The sequence below is a fragment of the Belonocnema kinseyi genome, chromosome 5, assembly GCF_010883055.1.
Source record: "Belonocnema kinseyi isolate 2016_QV_RU_SX_M_011 chromosome 5, B_treatae_v1, whole genome shotgun sequence".
Lineage (NCBI taxonomy): Eukaryota > Metazoa > Arthropoda > Insecta > Hymenoptera > Cynipidae > Belonocnema > Belonocnema kinseyi.
In genome coordinates, this window is record NC_046661.1 from 111,673,587 (window position 1) to 111,683,278 (window position 9,692).

The 9,692-nt window shown below is 29.1% G+C and overlaps 1 protein-coding gene across 1 annotated transcript in view; it reads left to right on the top strand.

Moving 5' to 3' along the window:
- The window catches only part of LOC117173834 (odorant receptor 82a-like), a 132,943-nt gene that overhangs the window by 7,335 nt on the left and 115,916 nt on the right, over positions 1-9,692 (top strand). The gene's annotated exons all lie outside the window — the stretch shown is intronic.

The following is a 9,692-nucleotide window of genomic DNA, read 5'->3' on the forward strand; positions in this document are numbered from 1 at the left end:
ATCGACTCGGGATACTTATAAGATACTACCATGATTTTTTCAGATTTTTTGATCCAAAAATAAATTAGGCCAAAAACCGGCCTTACCGACCCTCCCCCTTTGGAAAAAATGAAAGTAGAAATTTTAAGGCCTGTACTCTGCTATTTTGCATTTGTTTAGAAAGTTCAAGAATCACCCAAAATCATACATTAGATGTTTTCCAGTGGTTAATTAGATAGCTTATTTATTAGACCTTAAGTTTTTAAGATATTTATATGCCATGTAGTAGAACAGTCTAGTATTTGGGTGTATTCTTAGTGTAGAGATTAACTTTTACTAAAACAATGCATAGGTAAGTCGAAAAATGATTGTATTTTATTCGGTAATATTTACAATTATTTAAAGATATGTGGATATAAATCCTTTTTCTATTCACTGTTTATGGAGATAGTAACGGTAGAGATTAGAATTAAGGATTGCACCATTTTAACGTTACATAATCTAAATGTTTCATACAATTTTGAAAGAATATGCGTAAGGTATGTTTTCATTTTAAAATACTCTAACCTAATAATACTCTTAATGTACAAGTCCAATAACTTTCCAACTTCGGGGCTGAAAATTCCAGGAATTGCGGACTTATCGGATGCCACCTCTAGTAGCCCGATATTAGATGCGCGCATGCGTAAATCATGGGCGCAAATCATGAGAACAATAGGATTCCGACTGTGACAAGGTTAGAGAGTGGATGTCTTTTTAGTACGAAGTGAGTTTTCCGAGTGCGGCGCCTTCTCTTATTGAGTGTGAAATCGCCACGGGAGTTCGGATTCTTGATTCTTATCAACAAGCCATCTGTTATTATTGTTCTTAGTCTGGATGCTCAAAAAAGCTCTGCTTTTAAACAGCTTAACCTTTAAGGTAGCCGGCGCGCCGAATGCGGGCTTACATCTTTGCGCGGGAACATCTCTAGACGGAGGCATAGCCTCAAGCAAGGACCCACCAGACCCCCTGGTGAGTACTCAAAACACTGACCCCCACAGCAAACCAACCTCAGATGTTTCTAATGCGCCGAATGCCTTCTCACGCTGAGGAGAGCGCAACGACACAAGACAAAGGACAGTGACATTACGAACGCTCTTTCTCAACCTCTCCTGAAGGACAATGAAGACTCTGAACTTATGGACCACTCTGACCTTAACAGTACTGACATGATCATCGGAACAGAAACTTACGACAACGAACAAACGCAAACTAGCAACAGATAACAGACATTGAGCAACTGTTCCCGCGCCTAGCCTATTCTCGAATATCGTTATGAAGAAACTGAGCGGAGTCCGTGTAAGGTGGTTGTAGAATGCCTTGCTAACTGTCAATTATGGTAAAATCAGTCCGCGAAGCCAATATAATCCTAACTGACAAATCCTTCAAGAACATGGAATTAACGGCATCCATCTCATCATATTTTGTCACCTGCCAGAGTGTCATCAGCGGTATCCCTTTTGATTTGTCGGAAAATGAGATAAAAGACAATCTAGATATCCTCAGAAACACGAAATCGATTAAAATTGTAGATCTTCGTCGTATAGACCGCCAACCGTCACAGGGATTCAACTCCGAACCCTTCCTTCTCATCCCTGTATAACACAAGGATGTCAAGCTCCCTCCCCAACGGCTTTGCCCTACGCCCTTCAGGGACATTTAACAAAGGAAGCCCCTCTGCTTCCCCTTACCAACAAGACTCTGCAAACAATCAAAATTGTAACCTTCTTCAAGGATCCTACTCTACTTTCAATCCTTCCTCCCTCCCACCTCTCCACGCCCCAAAACACCCTAGTCCTCTCCTTATCTTCGAATTGAAGCCCGCCGCACACGGTGCTTTTTTTTGCTGGATTTCTTGCTGGATTTTGTTGCTGGCCGCTCTGCAGGCAGAGGAGTGTGAAGCTAGGCAGGCTGTGCTGCAGATTACGCTTCAAACGGCGGGTGCTGCTCAGTGATCCCAGATTTGAAACGACGTTCACTCCAATACTATCACAGGTCTTGTCCGTGTGCAATATAGTAGGAGACGATGTACATGACTGGGTTGCGCGCGCAACCAATTTCACCTCTTTCGAATGTGAAAACTCGAAGGTGCACGATTGCCGGTCAGAACACTTCGGTGATTCTATTTATATCTCTATCTGCTAACTGCTTTGAAATAAAATGAAGAGAATGGGATTTTAATATTTCCAGATTTCGATGCTGGCGATTCTCATGATTTGAATACTTCGCGCGCCTCTTTATATGCGTATATTTTGAGGTTACGTTATTTCAAGTATAAAATATAAATGATATAAATATCTATGCTATTGTATGTATGTATATATATATGGGTCATTCCATGTCAGATTTACTACTAAAATTTAAATTCACTCCAATTTATATTTTTCTTGATTTTAACACAAAAATAGAAGACACGTATTTTTTCTTTTCAATATGATATCTGAAATTCACAAGTTATCATTATTTGAACTTTCAGAATCTAATGAAGATCACTTTCCTGAAATGCTCAAAGGTAACAATTATTTATTCATTAGAATCTGGATGTTTTATAATGCAGTTTATAATTGTTCATACTTTGACTGTGCAATATGCGAAAAATATTAGTTATTTATTTATCCGGGAAATATGCAAAAATGTTAAACAAATTGCATTCACAAGAAAAAGGTATCTCCGAAATGAAATTTTTTCCTATGTAATTTTGCAATATACTTCAGAGAGTATCTCACAAAAATTTCAGAGTGGATCGTCAATAAGTTTTTGAGATATAACAAATAATGTAGAGCCGTGTTACTTTGAGCGCGAGCTGCTGCATCGTCTTACCCAGTCTACCAAGAGCATGTAAAATCGAGTTCGTTAACTTACCTAATCGTGGAGATTTTCCCAAAGGCTTCCAGTCAATCAACCTTGAATGAGAGTCAGCTATAGTTTTTTTCACTTTTAATTGGTGATTTTGCACGGATTCGATGCAATGTAACTTTTGTGTCCCCTTTACTGTTATGAGATGTTTAAATCGAACTTTTAAAAATTCAGCAGCTGCTTCATAATCTCGTTCATTTTTGTAAATCACCGATATATTAGAAAAACACCCGTCATTCTTTACCCATTCATACAATTCCATTGCCGAACTTATTTGACTATCTGTACTCATTTGTAGACTTGCTCTTAGTGCTTTTCTTTTCAGAGTGACCGAAATCTTGCTTATGGTGATAAATACTTGAAAAATGTATCGCATTTTTGAATTGCTGGGGCGCTCCATCCGAAAAATAAATGCATTCACTCAGATTTGGATAGAAGTTCGAAAGAAACTTGTTAAATTCTTGTAAAAATACGTAAACTGCAACTGAGTCGTGTTTTTACAGTCCGGAATAAAAACCAAAGTCTTGTGCTGAATTGAACCATCATTTTTGAAATAAAAAACTATTGGGAAAATTGTTGCCTGGTCGTTATTCCAATGAACACCAGGGATATCATTTTGGATAACAAACGCATAATTTTCCGCAAAATCACAAATTACAAGACATTGCTCATCTTGCAAATTTTTTTTTACATTTTTGTAACAAGTTGCCTGTTCATTCGCTTTAAAAGAATGAATAAGGAATGCTTTACCGGATTCGCAAAAGTTTTGAATGAATTGTTCGGTTGAAACTGTTAAAGATTGTTTAGTTGTTCTAGGTTGTGAAAACCACTGTTTGTAATTTATCTGCGGAACGTTACTTTTATAAAAAATTGTCGACAAAATATTGGACAAAATTTGGAATGTGGGGCATTCTTGACATTATCCAAAAAAACATTTCTCTGTCGGATTGCGGCAAAGTGAAAGCAACAAAATATCTTGATAGTGGCTTACAGGATGGTTTTCTTTTTTCATCAAATCCACGATGTGACTTCCTGTGTAAGAAGGAATTATTATGCTACTATCTTTGCAATATTACTGTGAAGTATAACTAAATATTTAATTGTGTCTTAGAATTGTTGATGTTTTTAAAATGGAAAAAGCCAGGCGAAAATAATGAAAAACTTAATAAACAAATTTAAAAATTGGAGTTTACTGATTTGTTTTACGATCATTTAACTTAACTCAATAATTGCGTTAAATAATATTGAATTTTATCAAATAACTTTTTCTACGCTGTTTACTTGATGCCATTAGCTTCATATTTTTATGGGTGGGACAAACGCAAACAATATGTGTTCCGCCTGAACCAGTCAAAATACAATTCTCTGGCCTGAGTGAGCAGAATTTACTCAAGCCAACTTTCACATTAGTATTTTCCTTGATGAATTTCAAGTATATTTCTTTCAAGTTTCCCAATATTAAACGTTTTTGGAAAACAACGGATTTCCCATTTATGTTCACCGATTTTGTATCTTTTTGCCCAGGCATTGGAGAACTAACATTGTCGTATTCATAAAACTCCTTAATTTTAGTTTCTGTTTCGGCAGAAATAACTTTACCTGCAATTAAATAAACCGATAAATTTGAATTAAAAAAATTTTCAACATGGCTTACGTTAAATTTCTATACAGCAAACAACTATTAAAATTAATTAATGATAAATGACTTCAAAATTCGAAATACTGCTAACCAGCTCTGTTGGGAGGTGTTGAAAAAATCCCCTACCTCAGAGTAAACTCTCGAGCTTTGCGTATGGAGTAACGCGAAGTATTCATTAATTTAGCTGTCTTACGGACAGACCATTTTCTTCCCAAAACTGTCAATATTTGAATTTTCTCTTGCTGGCTTTTATTTGGGTCATGAAACTTTGCTTTCAATTCAGAAAAAAACTGAGGACTATGTTCATATTCATCCTACAATGAGTAAACATGACACAAATATTTAAATGTAAAAAACATTGATAATTAATGAAAAATTTCCAAAAGATCAACTTACTTTGGATTCAGAATCGGAAAGCGAAAAAATGTCGTCATCTGAGATGTCAGGGTCAGAGTCACTTGCATTCTCAGGGTTAGAGTTGAAGTCATTTGACGTTTTTATTGTGTCTGAATAAATTAATCACATACATAAAAAAATAACGTGATTTGGAGAAAATTTGACCAAATAATAAACAAGTACTCACTCGTTTCTCTAACGCACTAATTCCCGATTTTTTTTCTACATGGTGCACACAAAACATCGCTTGATCTTAAAAATTGTAATTTCTCTAAGATCAATTTTGACGGGTGGCGTAAATTTGTCCTTTGACTTTTTAAAGAGTGCGTTTTTTCATTGAAGGGATTACAACACTGGATTTAGTTGAAAAATAAATTATTTTGTTCAAAGTGTAACTATTTTGTAAAAGAAAGGCCTCTTTTCTATCAAAAGTTCAACTAGTTTGTTAAAATTTCTTTGAAGGTTCATCTCTTTCGTTAAAAATACATTTTTAAAACTGAAAATTTAACAAATTTAACTATTTGGTTGAAAGTTCAACTCTTTGATTGAAAACTCATATTTTTCGCTTAAAAAATTCAACTTTTTGTAAATAATTTGTCTTTTTGACTTTAAAACTAAATAATTTCGTTGAAAATTCATCTATTTTGTTTAAAATTTGTCTGTTTTGTAGATCATTAATTTTCTTGGTCGAAAATTCATCTTATTGGTTGACAATTCAACAACTTTGTTGAAAATTCGTTTTCCTGCTAAAAATGATTTATCTTTGTCTGAAAATGTAACTATTATATGATTGATTAAAACATAATCGTATATATTGGTTAAGTTGAAAATTCTTTTTTTTTAAACATTAATCTTCTTGGTCGTAAATTCACATTTTCCCTTGATTTTTTATTTTGAAAAATTAATTTTAAGTGAGTATTTGAAAACATTTCAAAAATTAAAAAAAAAAGAATCAGGACGATTTTAAGGCAATTTTTTTATTTTGCAGTTTTTTTAATGCTAGGGAAAAAATCTAATTAACAAAATATATCAATTTTCAACCCAAAAGTTTACTTTTTAACAAAATAAATTAATTTTCTATCAAATAATTGGTGTTTTAACTAATACAATATACAGGATAAAGTTTCAACCAAAAATGGAATAGTTCAATTTCCACATAAAAGCGATTAATTTTTAATCAATCCAACAAAATACATGAACTTTCAATTAAATTATTTAATTTCAAAGTCAAAAAGAGTATTCTCTACAAAAAAAGCTGATTTTTTAACTCAAAAATATGATTTTCCAACCAAAATTTTAGTTTTCGACCAAATAGTTTAACTTTATATCAAATTGTTGACTTTTGACGCCCAAAATATGCATTTTTTACAAAACAGTAATATTTATAACAAAAAAAGTTCATTTGAAGGCAAATAGTTAAATTTTCAACTATAATTATGAATCCTTAATAAGAAAAAATTAATTTTGTTATTAAGTAGTTCAACTTTAAGTGAAAATTTAATTTCTACAAAGAAAGACAAATTTTCAACGAAATACATGATTTTTCAACCAAAAATGGTATAGATTAATTTTCAGTTTCAAACATGTATTTTTACAACACATAAAACATATTTTTATCAGCATAGTTATTAAATAAAAAAATAAATAAATTTTAAGAAAGTAGTTGAACTTTTGATAGAAAAGAGGACTTTTTTTACAAAATAGTTACATTTTGAACAAAATAATTAAGTTTTTATCCAAACGAGATTTTGACAATGTTGTGAATATTTGAATTTTAATAACTGATAAAATGATAACGTAAATTATCGAAAAATTGTCCAAGTTTTTCTCTAATGTGTGATATCGTTTAAACTAAAAACAAAAAGGTAAATATTTGTATTATAAATCTATCCGTGTTACCTATCTATAAATATTTACATCAATAATTTAAAAGAAAAACACTTTAAATTACACCTAACAGGTGTAATTAACATTTTTTAAATTCTAATTTCATAGTAATAATAGTTACATGATATAAATTTTTAAAACATAACCAATTCTCAAAAAATTATATATTTTTATAAAGATTTTTCCTTATATTTTACAAAATAAATAATTACTACATCTTTTTAAGAAAACGACAAGGCGAGTTTTCAAGAAATTATCCACATATTTTTTTAAAGTGTTTTTCTTTTAAATCATTGATATAAATATTTATGGATAGCTACACGGATAGATTTATAATACAAATATTTACCTTTTTGTTTTTAGTTTAAACAATATTACATGCTAAAGAAAAACTTGGACAATTGTTTGATAATTCACGTTATCATTTTATCAGTTATTTAAATTCAAATATTCACAAATTTTCTCAAAATCTCGTTTGGATAAAACTTAATTATTTGGTTGAAAACTTAATTATTTTGTTGAAAATGTAACTATTTTGTAAAAAAAGTCCTCTTTTCTATCAAAAGTTCAACTACTTTCTTAAAATTTATTTATTTTTTTATTTAATAACTATTCTGATGTAAATATGTTTTATGTGTTGTAAAAATACATGTTTGAGACTAACAATTAATCTGTACTATTTTTGGTTAATAAAATCATGTATTTTGTTAAAAATTCATCTTTCTTTGTAGAAATTAAATTTTTTTTATGCAAAATTTATACTTTTTGGTTAAAAATTAAAATTTTCGGTTGAAATGTCAACTGTAAATATTTTTTGGCTGCAAAGTCGTTTTGTTGTCAATGCAACTATAATGTTAAAAATTAAAATCATAATTTTTGGGTGAAAAATTCGATTATTCACTTAAAGTTGAACTACTTAGTAAGAAAATTAATTTTTTCTTATTAAGGATTCATAATTATAGTTGAAAATTTAACTATTTGCTTTCAAATGAACTTTTTTCTTAAAAATTTTACTGTTTTGTAAAAAATGCATATTTTGGGCGTTAAAAGTCAACAATTTCATAGAAAGTTAAACTATTTGGTCGAAAACTAAAATTTTGGTTGGAAAATCATATTTTTGGGTTAAAAATTCAGCTTTTTTTGTAGATAATACTCTTTTTGACTTTGAAATTAAATAATTTCGTTGAAAGTTCATGTATTTTGTTGAAAATTGACGTTGTTTGATAGAAATTAAATGTTTTTGGTTGAAAAGGTCTCATTTTTGGTCAAAAATGCAATTGTTTGGTTGAAATATCAACTGTACATCTTCTTGGGTTTAAAAGTCGATTATTTCATTAAGAGTTGAACTACTTTGCAACATAAAAATACGCTTTTTTTAACAACGTTTTTAAATTATGGTTGAAAACTCAACTATTTAATTGAAAGTTTAACTCATTTTTACTGTTAAAAATGATTTTTCTTCATCTGAAAATGTAACTATTCTAGAATTGATTAAAAATTAATCGCTTTTATGTGGAAATTGAACTATTCCATTTTTGGTTGAAACTTTATCCTGTACATTGTATTAGTTAAAACACCAGTTATTTGATAGAAAATTAATTTATTTTGTTAAAAAGTAAACTTTTGGATTTAAAATTGATATATTTTGTTAATTAGATTTTTTCCTAACACTAAAAAAACTGCAAAATAAAAAAATTGCCTTCAAATCGTCCTGATTCTTTTTTTTTCTTAATTTTAAAAGTATTTTCAAATACTCACTTAAAATTAATTTTTCAAAATAAAAAATTATTTTCAATTTTCTTAACAATCACAACCATTTTTTTATTCTTTTTAAATATTTTAGAAATCTCAAAAAGCTTAATTTTTTTTTAATCTGCAAAAATCTACATCGTCTTTGAAATTATTTGAAATAATTTCAAGTTTTAAATTAATTTTGAATCTTTTTTTAATTTAAAATTGTAGAGTTCAAAGTTAAAATTGACCTCATTACAATTTTAAGAATTCAAGGTTTTCTATTTTGAACCATTCTGTTCAAATTTTTTTAGTTTTTAATAGTTGTTTTAAATGAACGGTCAAATATTTCTAATAATTAACGAAATTTGTTTTTTTTTAATTAAAAAATTTCAAATTGAATGGGTTAAAAATAAAATTTTTTTAGGCTGAAATAATATTTGAAGTCATCATTGAAAATAATTTAAAAAACTAATATCTATTAATTCTTTAATTTTCAACGAATTCAGAATAATCTTGTAAAATCAATTATTTTTCCATTTTTAATACCTTAAATTCAGTTTAAACAGTTTTATTTAAAAATTCTTTCAATTAAAAAAAATCATAATCGAAAACAAATAAATTAATTTTCTATCAAATAATTCATGTTTTAAATAATACAATGTACAGGGTAAAATTTCAACCAAAAATAGAGTAGTTCAAATTCCAGATAAAAACTGAGATAAAAAATTGAATTGAACAAAAAAAAACGAATTTTCAACAAAATTGTTAAATTTCCAAGGGATAATGTGAATTTTCGACCGAGAAGATTAATGTTTTTTATAAAAAAATAGATTTTTCTACTTAACCAATATATACGATTAATTTTTAATCAATCATATAATAGTTACATTTTCAAATAAAGATAAATAATTTTTAACAGGGAAAATGAATTTTCAACAAAGTTGTTGAATTGTCAAACAATAAGATGAATTTTCGACCAAGAAAATTAATGATCTACAAAACAGACATATTTTAAACAAAATATATGAATTTTCAACGAAATTATTTAATTTTAAAGTCAAAAAGACAAATTATCTACAAAAATTTGAATTTTTTAAGCGAAAAATATGAGTTTTCAACCAAAGAGTTGAACTTTCAACCAAATAGTTGAATTTGTAAAATT